Source organism: Myxine glutinosa, chromosome 13 (genome assembly GCF_964187855.1).
Source record: "Myxine glutinosa chromosome 13, kmMyxGlut1.1, whole genome shotgun sequence".
Lineage (NCBI taxonomy): Eukaryota > Metazoa > Chordata > Myxini > Myxiniformes > Myxinidae > Myxine > Myxine glutinosa.
The window spans coordinates 42619847-42637391 of NC_136273.1; positions in this window are offsets into that span (position 1 = coordinate 42619847).

A 17545-nucleotide genomic window follows, 5' to 3' on the forward strand; every position below is an offset into this window, starting at 1 on the left:
ATAATACCTTGTTTTATGGGCTTTTGGGTGTGGGGAATCCATTTGTGACATCATTTTCATGATTGAAGGCCAAGGTCACATGCTACGGTCAAGGTCAGAAATCACAAAAAACGGCAAAAAAACGCAGTTTTACACACATCGAGAAGCAGACTATCAAGTATAACTCACTATTTAAAAGTTTATGATGTAAATTAGACTTTGCCTATATGATTGCTTTGATGGAAGGTCAAGGTCATGCTCTGGATGTTAAGACCATTGCAATTTTATTACTCATTACCAACTTGCCACTGACTAAGGTTGTTTTATACTCCGCAGGTGTGTCGTGCATATGTGTATCCGCATAGAGGTGTCTGATTCTGTCGACATTGTGCTCACTGATCGCCCCTCGTCATCCACTCTGAGTGGTAGGTACATATTATTTTTCACAAAAAGAGTGCCCTCAAGAGTGCCCATCGACTTTGTCCATCACTGGAAATGACTCATGCAGTATTCGACAGCGACAATGAATTGAGCATCAAGGAGGGTGAGCGGATCCGTAGAGCTGGTGAGAATAGCGCTGTTGACTTGGCCGTCGTGGACGAGTCTGTGCCTATTCCACACCAGTTGGACAAGTTCTGGGCATCTAGTGTCAACAAGCAGAACCTACAGCTGCTGGCGCGGGATGTGGGGGAACGAGATCTGCAGGACATGGATCTGAGTGGGATGGTGGTCAATGAAGAACTAATATCTGCGAGACTGAAGCTGACTGGATCACCTGCGAGTGATCTGTCACTTCTCAACAACTGGCAGGAGGAGGCAGACTGCCGCATAATATCTCACGTGCATTGGGCAGTTGGAGGAGTTGGAATTAACACCAGGGGGGTTGACTCAGCCTGTCATCCTTCCGAGGTCGGCTAATTGAGTACCAGTTCACTGGTAATTCCCTGTTTGTCGTTAAAGGCGGCAAAAAGGGTTGGCGTCAGGAAGGGCATCCGGCCGTAAAACATTGCTTCAACTAGGGGACCGAAAAACAACAACAACCACGGTTCCCGAAAAAGGCCAACCCCCGCTTTGCGGGGAAAAATGGCCTCTAAAGGTGTTTTTTTTATTTTTTTTATTGGGCAGTTGGAAGGGGTTGTGAGAGAGTGGTTGTGGTGTCTAATGACACAGATACTGTTATCCTTCTCCTGCGCTACATTGGTTTGTTCAAGGAGGGTGGCTTGCAGGAGCTTTGGGTTCAGTTCGGGACAGGAGAGAAGCGACGTATGATTCCACTGCATGTGCTGCACCTCAAGCTAGGAGACGAATTATGCCGTGTACTCACCAAGGCGCATGTCACAACTGGGGACGATGCCCTGAGCAAGGTGGGCACAAAACATGCAGCACTCGTATGCAGACCTGCAAGGTTTCTCTCCAGCATTGGAGAGTCTCCTGTTCTCTCTGAAGTGGACATACATCAGGCGGAACAATACCTCGTCCATGTATGGGCCGGTGCGAGAAGCAAACCCAGTGCAACTGCATTTGACCACTCGAGACTCGACGTCCACAGGCATTCAGTGGTAGGGCTCATGCAGTATTCGCAGTAGAAGAACTACCACCCACATCCAGCGTCATCCGGGGACATTTGAGGAGGGGATTCTACGTGATCCGGAATGCCTTGACCTTGCTAGCTGATGCCAGTCAGCTTGACCCTATTCATTATGGTTGGATCAACCAAGACGGCACGCCCCTACCCCTTAAGTCTCTGAAGCCAATCCCCACCAAAATTCTGACCCTGTGTGGCTGTAGTGGGAAGTGTAACTCAAATCGTTGTTCTGCAAAGCAGCAGAAGTTATGTGTGTGATCTACTGCCATAATAAGGTTGTTGAGCCCATCTGTGTGAATAAATAAACAAATGCCAAGTTCCCACCTTAGCTCTCTCGTCTGGGCATCTGACTCATATACCTTTAATTTTTAGTCATAATTATAAGGAATATGGCTTATATGCAGGTATTGTATGGCACTGTAATGTAGCTATATATTTTTTTAATTTTCAGATTGTGTGTTCTAAAGAATGATTAAAATGTTCCAATTCATAAGTGAACAATGTGTATGCCGACGATATTATGAGACAAATAAAATGAGAAGTTGTAAAATAAACAAGATTTGAAAAAACTACATGGCCTACACTTATTCCCACAGTCAGTTAAGTTCCAAAACATCAGTAATTGTATCACTCATCAAACTTTGATAGTTTGTTTCTCGATGTCTGTGAAACTGCGATTTTGGTCGTTTTTTGTGATTTCTGACCTTGACCTTGACCTTGACCTTGACCTTAGCATGTGACATTGGCCTTCAATCATGAAAATGACGTCACAAATGGATTCCCCACACCCAAAAACCCATAAACAAGGTATTACACATACATCTATGGTGAGTGGTTCAAAATTTATATTTTCAATATGGCTACTGGCGGCCATCTAGGATTTTCACCCCTAGCGACCAATCGCAGCCGGTTCCGAAGAAGCACCTGTGTGATTTTTAAAGGTGAATGGTCCAATAACTCAAATCAAGTTTCAAAATCTCTTGCGGATGAGTTGTATACGGGGTTATGAGCAGGGCCTGGACTACTTGAGAACAAGAATGTGAACGTTCTTTTGTGGCTCAGCCAAAGCCCAGACTTGAATCACATTGAAAATCTGTGGAAAGACTTGAAGATTGCTGTTCACCGACGCTCCCCATTCAACTGGACTGAGCTTGAGCAAATCTGCAAAGAAGAATGGGAGAAACTCTCCAAATCCAGATGTGCAAAACTGATGCAGACATACCCAATAAGATGCGAAGCTGTAATCGCTGCCAAAGGCACTTCTACTAAGTATTCACTCAGGGGATTGAATACTCATGTAAATTAAATAATTCTGTATTTCATCTTTAATTATTTTGTACAAAAAATTATTTGACTATGGGGTATTATGTGTAGACCAGTGACAAAAAAATCTCAATTTAATCCATTTTAAATTCAAGCTGTAACGCAACAAAATGTGAAAAAAGTTAAGGGGTGTGAATACTTTCTGAAGGCACTGTAATTGCTCGTTGCATCATTTTTTTGGTGGTGTGCTTATGTTGCTATGCATCATTTTTTTGGTGGTGTGCTTATGTTGCTAAAGCAGTTCCCCTGGAGGTTAGGGCAACAATTTCTAATAGGATCCGGATCCTGGCGATAACTCATGTACTCTTCACGAAACACACAGTGAATGGGACCTTTAATGCCCACCAAGTAATGCATACAGTTTGCTCATGACCATTGAGATGACAAGATGGCCTCTAAGTACACACACTCAAGGTACGCACACTAGCCTCGAAGTTGGCGATTCTGGGTTTGAATCCAGACCCAACTATAATCGGTCATCCCAATGTTTCACAGATAGGGGAGGATGATTCATGGACATTAAACATTAAGTGCGCCATCCTTCCATAGGGATCATGAGGTTAAGATCCAGGAACAATCGACTGATTGAATGATGAGAAAGCACGACGCCAATGGTAAAAATCACCAGAGATTGTAAGGATGAAGAGGAACATCCTCGGCTCCTGCTACTCGATTGCAGTGCCTTGCCTTGTCTATAAGAAAGCATTCTGATGGAGCGATAATTGCAATATTGTCATTCAAATGAGCTCCGTTTTGAATCTTCACAGAATCGTTTCCGGATGAGACTTTTGATGCGATTTAACACGATAACCGTGAAAATGAAAAGCTCCAGTGACCTCCATCATGGCACATTCGCCGCATCTCGCCCCCGACATCTTCCAGCAAACTCGGCACACCATTTCATGGAAATTATCATTTTCCAAAGCGTTTGTGTGTGTGGGGGTGTGTGTGAAAACATAGAACGCATCTTAATAGGGCCGTCGTTTTATGGCTCCAATTCGGAAACAAACTCCAGGAAATGAATTCCATCAGTTTGTGGCAATGGGAAGTCCCACGCTGAGAGACGTGCAGATCAATTACTCAGAGGAAACCTGTACTTTCACCATGACACATATCCTCGTTACCTCTCCGCTCCATCAAGGCCGAGTAAGAAAGGCTCTCAATTTGCAGCACCGAAAGCTTCTTAGGATGAACAGGAATAGAGGCATCGACATCTTATTGTGATGACAATGAACGTTCACAATTTGTAGCAGAGAAAATAAAACTTTAACTTGATGTTTGTGGGTCACCTAAAAAAAGGAGACATTTACACGAGGCATCTACTCGGTTCTTCAAAAGAAGAGTTACATCAGAACTGTCTTTTCTGCGAGCTGGGATTTGGTAAAACGAGATCAACCGAGCCATGGCTATTCCATCAAGTCATTCAACAAGAGCGACGTTAATTAAAGCCCTCCACATAAAGGCTTGATATATATGTATATACGTATATATATATATATACAGATACTAGCTCGGCTCGGCTCGCTACACTCGCCTCACCACGCATCGCTACAGAGGAACGGGCTTGTTTTAGCTGAGGATAATGACTGTACCTGAGTTGCTGTGTTGTCATGATTTACAAATACTTTTATAAAAATAATTTACAAAAATCATATTGCACAAATTTATTTGTAGTGTTTGTTATGTTACATTTTTATAACCAATTTAGGTTGAAAAAATATTTTTTAAATTCAAAAAAGAACCCTTCAGCACATACATACAGGAGGGATAGGTGCAGAGCGGAAGTTTTGGAACGATGACACCTCACCACCAGGTAATTAAAAACACCGCACCACCATGTAATTAAAAACACATCACCACCATGTAATTAAAAACACCGCACCACCATGTAATTAAAAACACATCACCACCATGTAATTAAAAACACCGCACCACCATTTAATTAAAAACACCTCACCACTACGTTATTCAAAAGACCTCACCACCAGGTAATTCAAAATACCTCACTACCACAAAATAAAAACCTCACCGCCAGGTAATTAAAAACACCTCACCACCACGTAATTCAAAACACCTCACCACCATGTAATTAAAAACACCTCACCACCACGAAATTAAAAACAACTCACCACCACGTGATTCAAAACACCTCACCACCACGTGATTCAAAACACCTCACCACCACATGATTCAAAACACCCACCTCACCACCACATAATTCAAAATGTCAACCCCACATAATTCAATACACCTCACCACCACGAAAGTTAAAACACCTCACCACCACATAATTCAAAACACCTCAGCACCACGCGATTCAAAATATCTCACCACCACGTGATTCAAAACCACCACCGCGTTATTAAAAACACTTCACAACCATGGAAACAAAAGTTTGAAGGAGTAGTTCAGTGACAACACAGACACTGCGCAAATATATAGACATGTAGATGGATGACTGCACCTGAGTTGCTGTTTTGTCAAGGTTTACACCAATCATAATACAAACAATTATTTTGTACAAATGTATTTGTAACATTCGTGATATTACATTTTATAAAATGAAGTTGAATATTTAAGTTGAAAAAAAAATTTGTTTCAAAAAGGAAAAAAAAAAAATAGAAAAAATACCCTTAAGACTTACCGACGGGAGAGAACGGTGCATACCAGAAGTTTGGTACGATTTCACAAGAGTTTGAGGGAGTAGTTCAGTGAAAAGATAAGACAACACAGACGTGGCACAGATATATAATTTCAAAACACACCATTCACAAGTGTGCTTCACTAACCAGGTCCTCAGCCGAGGTCCTCAGCATGATCCCATTTGGGCCCTTCAACCTCGATACGGTCAGCTAAGGTGGGCCAGCAGGGACACATATGCCTCCACATGCAGCAGCTTCTCTTGAATGCGTACATAGCCCCCACCCCCAGCCAGTGAGAACACAGACTACAACAACAAAACGGCCTCCACTCCCAGAATCCACAGCCCCTCATCCACTCACTCACTCACTCACCAAAAAATATACCAACTGACCACCCAACCTTACAATATGCACCACTCAAAGAAAACACATTCATGCAAAACCACACCCACTCCTTCAACAGACACACCCACTCTTGCAACACACACACACTCCTGCAACACATACACCCACACACTCATGCACACATACACACACACCTCCATATCTCTTCCACGCTCAGTCACTACCCCTTTTGGCTGAAATGAACCACCACCCACAACCTCAACCTACACCGTTTGACGTGCCTCCATAAACTTCCTCTATATCCAAAGTGAGCCTTTCAAGGCAACCTGGGCAACTTTGTCACACATCCTCCTTCTTTCTGTCCCACACACTCCAAGCCGAGCAAGAAATGCAGAAAAGGAATTGCCAATATACCCTCTACACCCCACCTCAAATGGCTGACAAGAAACTCGCCAACCCTTCTCCCGACACTTTGCCTCCAGCTCACTGTATTTTCCTCTCTTCCTCTCGTGCACCTCCTTCATGTTCGTTCTCCTCCCAAGTGACAGACAATTCCCCGAAGATGACTTGTCTTGTTGCACCTGACAAGATGACAATGTCAGGCGCAGCCTTGTCACACAGATCTCCTCTGGGAATACCAATTGTGGCTTTAGGTCTGCTACCACCTGCCAATCACAAGCATCTGACAGCCCTCTTGCTTTCCACCTCCTCCTCTTTCCACCTCTTACCACTTGGCCCTCTTTGACAAACAACACCTCTCCCCCATCAGTCTCGTTCTCCACTCTTCTCTCTCCCTCGATCTCAGCACCTCTTGTTGCACCATCTGCACTACTACCGCCAGCACCTGATCATGCCTCCACTTGTATCTTCCTGCTGCCAATGCTACTGAACATGCACTCAGTGCATGCTGCACCATTCCCAAACCTCCACACAAAGAACATCTCTCCTCCTGCAACAACCCCCACAATCTCAAATTTACTGGTGATGGAAGCTCATCATACGTTGCCCGCAACAGGAAACTCAACAATATTGGCTCCATCCTCCAAATCTCTTGCCACCTCCATTTCCTCACCCGCACACCTTCCCACCGTGTCCAAGCACCTTGCTGTGCCTGTCTGACTGCTTTCACATATCTCCCCTCCTCCTTTCTTGTCACCTCCCTCTGAACCATCTTCCTCCTCTCTTTCACACATGCCTTTTCCCATCGCTCATGCTTCATCCACCCCAAGCCATGCTTCCCGTTCTGAACCATCCCCACGACCTCCTCCTGTTGCAACTGCTCCTCCATCTCATCCACCTCTGCTCTTGCTCTGCATATGTATATATATATATATATATATGTATGTATATATATATATATATATATATATATATATGTATGTATATATATATATATATATATATATATATATATTATATATATATATATATATACACGAGCAAAAGTACCGGGCACTGCCGGGTAACAATGAATCGCTTCCTGAAGGGAATATGATATACGCAATCTGGGTCCATCATCTCGAGCTAATTTTAAAAATAGATCGCAGGTAGTGTGGACTCTGATGCAGTGGTGTGACACCCTATCCCACGGAAGTTACACTCACAAACTGCTTACAAAGTACCAGGCTATGCTTCTGCAATTTAATAAACAATTCGTGTAAATTTAGTAAACCCCAACACCCAATGACATTATTTTGCTCATTCAGTTGATAGTTTCGTTCAGTTTCAGTGACAAACACACACACACACACACACACACAAAGTAACACACACACCGGCACCGATCTCGTATAGCAAGACGTGTATATCTATCACCGGCACTGATCTCGTATAGCGAGATGCATTTTTACAAAGTTAAATTTTAAAAAATAAAAATTAACCGAACCAACAACGCCGCGTAGGCAACCATTCATTTCGTCAACCATTACATCAACCAACCATCCATCCACTTGCCCATTTAGGCGATCGACACAGTTTACGGGATCGTTTTCTCACACGCCGACTCTACACTACTGGTCAAAAGTTTTAGAACACCTCAATTTTCCAGTTTTTATTGAAATTTTTACGCAGTTTACTGTCCAGTGAATAACCTGAAATGGTACACAGGTAATCAGTAAACTGCTCGAGGTTAAAAAGAAGTTTAGGTTAGCAAAAACGGGAAAATAATGAAAATTGCATAGTTATATTATGAAAAAAAGGCCTTCTTCAGGGAACAAGTAATGGGTTAACAACTTACAGCTGTTCTGCAGCAATGTAAGTAAATTAAGCCTTGAAAGTTGATGCAAACAATTCCTACAGGTGTCCCAACCTCTGCTGATTACTTGATTACAAACCCCTGTCTGTATGAAAGCAGTATTAGAACAGACTGTTATTACACCCTCTGAAGCATTATTTGGACAACTTTGCACGGCAGGAAGTAGTATATTGGAAACTGGAGGAAACTCTGACAGGAAGAGGTCTGGCAGACCCAAAGCCACAACAGAATCAGAAGACAAGTTTCTGAGAGTCAACAGCTTGCGTGATAGGCGGCTCACAGGACAACAGCTTCAAGCACAGCTTAACACTGGTCGAAGTAAGCAAGTCTCAGTTTCAACTGTGAACAGAAGACTTCGAGCTGCAGGTTTGACAGGTCGAGTGGCAGTAAGAAAGCCATTGCTAAGATGGCAAAATAAGAAAAAGAGGCTTGCCTGGGCCATGAAGCACCGGCAGTGGACTACTGAAGACTGGAAGAAGGTCTTATGGATCGATGAATCAAAATTTGAAATCTTTGGTTCATCACGCAGGGTTTTTGTACGCCGTCGAGTAGGCGAAAGGATGGTTCCTCAGTGTGTGACACCAACTGTCAAACATGGAGGAGGAAGCGTGATTGTCTTGGGCTCTTTTGCTGGATCCAGAGTCGGCGACTTGCACAGAGTGACTGGCACCCTGAACCAAAAGGGCGACCACAGCATTTTGCAGCACCATGCAATACCCTCTGGTATACGCTTAGTTGGTCAGGGGTTCATCCTACAGCAAGATAATGACCCTAAACACACCTCCAGGCTATGTCAAAACTACCTTCGAGGAAAAGAACAGGACGGTAGGCTTCAATTCATGGAATGGCCAGCACAGTCTCCAGACTTAAACCCCATCGAGCTGATTTGGGATAAACTGGACAGAAGGGTGAAAGCAAAGCAACCTACAAGTGCAACACATTTGTGGGAACTTCTGCATGTGTTGGGAAGAACTTCCCAAACAATATTTGATTTCCATTGTCGAAAGAATGCCACGAGTGTGTCCGGCGGTTATATCTGCAAAAGGTGGCTACTTTGCTGAGTCAAAAATTAAAATTAAAATTTGTTGAACAATATGATTCTATGATTTCTTTTTTATCTCCAATTGTTTATTTGTTCTCTGCTTAATTTCAGAGTACATTGAGACATTAAACTGTGTAAATTTCAATAAAAACTTGAAAAATTGAGGTGTTCTAAAACTTTTGACCGGTAGTGTATGCAGTGCATTCAGAAAGTATTCAGACCCCTTCACTTTTTTCACATTTTGTTATGTTGCAGCCTTGTGCTGAAATCGTTTGAATTCATTTTTTCCCTCATCAATCTACACTCAATACCCCATAATGACAAAGAGAAAACAGGATTTTAGAAAGTTTTGCAAATTTATTAAAAATAAAAAACTGAAATATCACATTGACATAAGTATTCATACCCTTTGTTATGACTTGAAATTTAGCTCAGATGCGTCCCATTTCTCTTGATCATCTTTGAGATGTTTCTACACCTTGATTGGACAGTCCACCTGTGGTAAATTCAATTGATTGGACATGATTTGGAAAGGCACACACCTGTCTATATAAGGTCTCACAGCTGGCAATGCATATCAGAGCAAAAACCAAGCCGTGAGGTCGAAGGAACTGCTTGCAGAGCTCAGAGACAGGATTGTGTCGAGGCACAGATCTGGGGAAGCCCACAAAAAAAAAAATCTGCTGCATTGAAGGTTCCCAAGAGCACAGTGGCCTCCATAATTCTTAAATGGAAGAAGTTTGGAACAACCAGGACTCTTTCTAGAGCTGGCCGCCTGGCCAAACTGAGCAATCGGGGGAGAAGGGCCTTGGTAAGAGGTGACCAAGAACCGGATGGTCACTCTGGCTGAGCTCCAGAGATCCTGTGTGGAGATGGGAGAAACTTCCAGAAGGACAACCATCACTGCAACACTCCACCGATTTGGCGTTATGGCAGAGTGGCCAGACGGAAGCCTCTCCTCAGTGAAAGACACATGAAAGCCCGCTTGGAGTTTGCAAAAAAGCACCTAAAGGACTCTCAGACTGTAAGAAACAAGATTTTGTATTTTCTGTCAAGATTCTGTCGTGGGCATCCAGTGGACAAAGATGGCTAAAGAAGGATGTCAGAAGGAGTGGTGAAAAGGAAACAAAACTTAAAATAGCAAGTTTAAATTTTTGTAGCTTAACAGGGAGAAGTACCAATTGTGAAGTAAAGTAACTGACCTAATATTGAGAAAACGAATACAAATCATGTTTTCAGGAAACAAAGTAGAAGGTAAAGACTTAAGCAAGAGAAATTGGTGGTGGATTTAAACTTTATTACCATATACAGGATCGGAGAAGAAGTGATGTTGAAGTCATACTATATGAAGAAATGATGGATAAGGTATTGACAGTGGATCGAATTCGTGAGAGAATCGTTTCTCCATGATTTCAACAAATATCTTATCTCCCATCCCATGATTTTTCTTACATCTGTCAAAGCTGGGACTTTGGAATTTGAATAAGCATCCACCAACACCCCTCAAAGCTTCATGTCCCCCCTTTCAATCTCAAACCCCACCCCCTAAATTCTTCCCCCCACCCGATTCTCTCAAACATTCTCCCATATCCCACATACTCAATCCTTACCCCACACACCACACACTCAATCCTCCCCACACACACTCAATCCTTCCCCCACACACTCAAACCATATCCACTGCACACCACACACACAAATCTTCCCCTACACCCCCATACACTCAATCCTTCCCGCACACCCCACACATTCAATCCTTCCATTGCACCACACACAGTGAATCCAACCCCCCCCCCCCCCACCCCATCTTTCACTCTCCCAACACCTCCTCCTTACCTCTAACTGTGTGGGCCTCAAACATTCGATGTCTCTGCTACAACCGCGGACAGATCTCTCAATCCAGGATGCTGCCGATAAACCAGGCATCATGTGTTTAACAGAATCCAGAAAAGAATCCTCCCACAGGACGACCCCAGCACCTTAGTGTCTCTCCCCGGTTATTGTCTCCTCCAACTTGATAGGCATGAACCACACCCTGGTGACAGAGTTGTACTTTACATCAATAACTCAATTTTTCATTGCCCTTGCACTCATCTTACACCTCCCAACCCCCAGGAGTACCTTGGGCTGTGACTTCCCCTCCACTCCCACAACTTATTTGTCTGTGTGTTGCACCATCCTCCAAACAGTGCCGACTCCATCTACATTTCTCAGACAAAAAGGACAAACTATTAACCACTCATCCCAACTCTCTTTTCCTCATTTGTAGTGATTTCACTAGTCATCATGCAAATTGGCTGATGTTGGGACCTCTCTCACAAGCCAAGACACTTCAGCATAGGACTTCTGTGACTCCATTGGACCAACTCAATCTGTGATCTTTCCAACCCAGATTTTCTCCCAAAGGAAAATCCTCCCTTATGGACTTGGTGATGACTAACTTCCCCGTAAATATATCCTGCTCTTCCTCTGCTTCAATTAGTTCATCTGATCATATGCTTTTGAAAGACAACATCTCTCTGGCTATTCTCAGAGAGCTGGCTCAATGTCGGCAAATATGGCAGTTCACTCAGGCAGATTAGCAAAGACGGCAAGCAACCATTTATCTTCAGGACTGGTCTACCATATCTGCTGTCCCTGATGTTAACTAATCCTGGGAATTCTTCTACAGAAACCTGCTCTCTCTCTCATGCACAGATTCATCCCATCTCATCTTCGTTTATCCTACCCTTCCTCCCACCCATGGTACACTGAATCCTGTGATGAGGCAGTTGCTCTGAAACAACTTGCCTTCTCTTCTTGGAAGTAATATCCGATGAAGACAATGTCAGTGCATTCCAAAATGTCCGCACCAAGTGTGTGTCCACTCTCAGGAGAGCCAGACAACAACACCTCTCTAACCTCAAAAATGAACTTTCAAACCTGTCTCCCTCCGCTAAAACCTAGTGGTGTCTTATTAAGTCTGCCTCTGGGATATGTTCCCCTTCCATCCCTTTCCTCTCTTCAAATGGCACCACAGCCTACTCCGCTTGAGGAAAGGCAAAATGCCTCAATTCTGTGTTTGCTTCAAAATATTGTCTCCCTAACACCTCAGTACCCATCCTTCCCTTTCATTCACAAGCTCCTGGACTCTGTGTCTTTTGCACCTAAGAAGGTTCTTTCAAACCTCGACTCTGACCCTGCAAATGGACCGGACAGCATCAGTTCGCATGTCCTAAAAACCTGCAGTGCTGCTCTTGTACATCCTCTCTCTGCCTTTGTCATCCTATAATTTACCCTTGGACATCTTCCATCTGCTTCAAAATCAGCCAACATCACTGCACTTCATAAAAGGTGCAAAAACTGATCCCCTTAACTTCAGACATATCAGCTTACTTCCAATCATTAGCAAGGTCATGGAATCCATCATCGCAGTTGATATGAAATCCTTCCTTTTCTCCAATAACCTCACCTCAGATTACCAATTTTGTTTCAGACCAGGTCACTCCACCTTGGACATGCTGCTTATACTCACCCAATAATGGATGGAGGCCTTCAATGTCAGACATGAGATCAGAGCCATCTCTGTGGATATATCTCATGCTTATGGTATAGCCTGGCATCCTGCTGTACTCTCCAAACTCTCTGCCTATGGCATCCAAGGTCAATCCTCACATGGTTTCCTGACTTAATCTGCTCTTGTAGCCAACATGTGGCTCTCACCAAAATCCTTCTCCTCTCCTGTCAAGGCTGGAGTGCCCCCAATACAGTGTTCTGGGCTCAGTCCTATTCCTGATCTTCATCAATGATGTCTCTGAATCTCTGGAAATTGCCCATATCTATTTGCTGATGACTCCACCCTCTGCCGTGACATCCCTCATCCTTCAGATAGGCAGGCAGATATCCTCTTCCCTCTCTTCAGACCTTGACAAAAAAAATCACATACTGATCAAACACTTGGAATATGTCTTTTAATCCTGTCATATATCACACCCTTATTTTCTCTATCTCTCTGAAAGGACCTTCTGGCAAGCCCCAACACCCCATCTATCTTTTTAACAACACTCTTGAGGAAGCTCAGTTATTCAAACTCCTGAGTTTCGCACTCAGCCATGATCTTTCTTGGGCAAAACACGTTTCAAAGTTGTCCTCCGAAGCCAGTCGCCAGCTAGGCATTCTCATCTACAGCTTGATGCTGCTCTCCCCTCTGGGCTAGCTCCCCTGCCTCACATCTTGTTCAGCTTGACACTGTGGAAACCAAGGCCTTAAAGATTATTAGAATATCTCGCGATGAAGCTGAGTCTATGGACGTAGATCACGTCGCCATCGCAGACAGGCGAGACCAGAGAAGAATAATTCTGGCAACAGATGGACAATGCAAAGAATACCAAGTAGTGACAGATTAGTAGTGACAGGTAACCTAAATGGACATGTGGGGAGAGAAAGAGTGGGATATATGAGGATATCCATGGTGGACATGCTCTTGTGGGAGTAAATGAAGACGGAGCCAAGATCTTGGCGTTTGGCATGTCGTACCAATTGGTAATAATCAACACTTGGTATCAAAAGTGTAGGAACAACATTATAACCTGCAATAGTGGTGTCCAAAAAACGCAGTTGGATTACATCATGGTTCATAAATAATATGTAAAGGAAGCAAAGAATTGCAACGTTTTCCCAAGCGAGGAAAGACTAAGTGCTGGTGCTGATGGCAGAGCTGAAGGGATGCGCAACCAAATACTATCATACTACTTTAATTTACTTTAAGGTAATATGTTCCAATACTTATGCTTACCTAAAATAGGGAGACTGGACATAAAAAGTGTTGTTGTACTACTGTGGTAAAACATATGTTGTTGCTCTTTAACAGCCACTATTATCCCACCTTGTGGGGTCGGCCGGGGGAAGCTTGGCCCAATTCTTTCACAAACCGGCCTAGCCAGGCCTGACATTCGCCTAGTCGGGGCAGGAATTTGGAATTTGGCCGCGGTACCGGCGATACTCGCCTACTCTTTGCGAAGGACACCATGGGATCTTCAACGTCCACCAACCCATGCTGACAGATGGGACTCGCAGTTTAACGTTCATCCGAGGGACGGGCGCACACATTGAAGAATCACCCTGCCTGCGAAACACCGAACTGACCGTTTATAGCTGGGTTGGGATTCGAACCCAGGCTCGACAGCTTAGAGGTAAAACATGTATCCATAGAAATACGAAGAAATCAAAGTTGACCTTCTCAACTCTTGCCTCCTATTCATCTTTTGATTTCAAATACAAATTTATTGAGTATATAGCAATCTTACTATAATTCACCAAATGTCCGTCTGTCTGTTCGAAGGTACCGTAAAAACTGCTGAACCGATCACAAAGATATTTTGTGTAGGTAATCCTGGGATCTCCAGGAGTAAAATAGGCTATTTAGTTTTCCCAATTTCCACTTTGGTCTCCAGCATTCTAAGGTTTGGACTCCGCGTTCGCATAACGTTCATTGTGACGATGTTGTGACGATGTATGTGTTCACGGTAGTGTTTGACGTGACGGTGTGAACGTAATTTCGTAATATTTTTCGTTTCGTAATCCTTTAATGAACGTTTAATGTTTAATGAACAGTTAATGTTTAATGAACGTTTCATGCCCTTCGATGTCCGGGGCCGCACGCGCGCTACACTAGACGGGCCAGCGTGTACCTTGCCCTTCGCCGTCAGGCTCGGGTAAACCGCTGAGCCCCATCCGTGATGGGGACTGGGGCTTGAGACCGTGTCCCACGAACGAGGAATTCCCAGTAAGCGCGAGTCATCAGCTCCCGTTGATTAAGTCCCTGCCCTTTGTACACACCGCCCGTCGCTACTACCGATCGGACGGTTTGGTGAGATCCTTGGATCAGCCCCTGCACGGGCCGTTCCCGGCTCGTGCCGGTGCACCGAAAAGATGAGCGAACTTGACTGTCTAGAGGAAGTAAAAGTCGTAACAAGGTTTCCATCGGTGAACCTGCGGAAGGATCATTATCGGGACAACATGAGAGCAAGCGAGACGCGAGACGTACATGGTACGTGATCGTCCATGGCACTGTTTAGCCATGTACTGTTTAGATTTTGATGATTTGCGTGTGATATGATTCTACGGATGTTTATATGAATCGTTTAAAATAAAAAAAGCCTTCAATTTCTGATATTTTACCTTTTCATTTGGGCTTCCCAATTGAAGCCCCGCCCGTAGGGCGGGTACTGTTGCTAGTAATGTAATGTCATTAATGAAAAAAAAGGTGAAAACTATTATCGTACGTAAAAGGTAAAATATAACACCTGAAGTGGCGATGTGAGGTACACCTCCACCACCCTCTCCTTCTTATTAGTCCCCTACCAGTGTACCCCGGAGGGGACTATAGGTTTGCACTCCGTCCCTCCGTCTGTCCGTCCGTCACGCAAAGAACGGTTTTCCGGACTTTTTTTCTAAACTCTTAATGCTAATGATTTCAAACTTGGTACATGGTTTCCTCATGATAAGTTACAGATCAAGTTCGAACTTCACGACGTTTCGATCATTTTTGACAAAGTTATGGCACTTTGGACTTTGGTAATTTCCCCAACAGTTTTTCGTACGACAGACTGCCGGTAGGGGACATGTATTGCAGCGCAATACTCAATGCATGGTTCCACTAATTATTATGAGAAAAATTGCTTTGATCTTCGTCGTTTCGATATCCGTCACATTTTTCAGGAACGCATCACATCCGTGACGTCAATCGAGGTCCTACAGTATAATAAACTATGAAGCGGCCACATTTCTCCATCCGTCCCGTTGCTTCGCTGACGGCAGTTGAACACCATAAACCCAGATATCTGACAATGGTGACCGGATGATCCCAGACGCTAGGCCTCTGGATAGCGGATTTAGTAAGATGACGTCAAGTTTCGGACGGCGTTGCGTCCAGTGCTAGGCTCGGCCCTTACGGCGGCGAATTATTGTACACCGCTCCTTTCCAATGCCATCTCCAGGCGCTGCATAACGTCATTGCCGAGCACCGAAGGGGGCTCGGCAGTGACGCATGCTGAAAGGGAGTATTCAGTTTTCACTCTGGTTGTTTTCTTTCTTTCTTTCTTTCTTTCTTGTTGTACACCGCACCTTCCCTATGCCATCTCCAGGCATTGAAAATCGTCATTGTCGGGCACCGAAGGGGGCTCGGCAGTGACGCATGCTGAAAGGGAGTACTCAGTTTTCACTCTGGTTGTTTGTTTGTTTTCTTGTTTGTTTGTTTTCTTGTTTGTCCGGGCGATATCTCAGCCATCCTTTGAGCTAGGAAGCTGAAATTTCGGCAAGTTCTTTTTCAAAAACGCTATTTTTGTTTTTTGATTAATCAATGAATTGAGGAGTTATTTAATTATTAGCGATTAATTAAGTACTTATTTAATTAATCAGATTTCCTTTCTCTTCTGACCATTAACTCAGGCACCTTTTGAGTTAGGAAGCTGATATTTGGACATGCCAATGACCCGGTGATTTGGCTGCAAAGGCTATTTTTGATTTATTAATTAATCAATAAATCAATTAATCGATTAATTATTTAATTATTCGATTAATTACTACAAAAAATTTTTTTTTTCAGTTACAGATTCTGATGAAATGGTGGTGGTTTATGTGTTCTGTGACCGAATTGATTAATAATTTAATTTTCTTATGATTATTATTTATTTATTTTCATTATTAATCATTTATTTATTTTCTTTCTCATTTGGCCAATATCTCAGGCACCTTTTGAGCTGGGAAGCTAATATTTGGACATGACAGTGACCAAGTGATGTGGCTATCAAGGATATTTTTGATTTATTGATTAATCATTTAATCGATTAATTATCTATTGATTAATTGATTAATTATTTATTGATTAATCAATTAATTATTTAATTTTTTATTAATGACTTATTTAATTAAATTTTAAAAAGATACATCTTCGGATGAAGCACTAGTGGTTTATTTATGCTATTAGCCAAATGATTAAGAAAATATTTTGTGATAATCTTTTATTGATTTTAATTATACAATTAATCAATCAATTATTGTACACCTCTCCCTCCCCAATGCAGCCTCTATGAGCTGCACTGTGGTATTTCCGGGCGCCAATGGCGCCCCGGCAATGCCACGCTGTAGGATATTTAATTATTTGGCATGGGGGCGGTGTACTTTGAATATATCTGTACTTGTTCATGACTGGATCAGAATTGCATTTTGCAACTTTAAAATAAATGCAACATGTGATCCCTAAGAACATAAAAATAATTCATAATCGTTTTTTGGTGAAAAAGTATGAAAAAGCTCAGGGAGTGTTAATGCAGACTGGTCTGTATCTGCTGTAACATTCCAACCAAATTGTGTTTTAAGTTGACCACTTCGCGAGC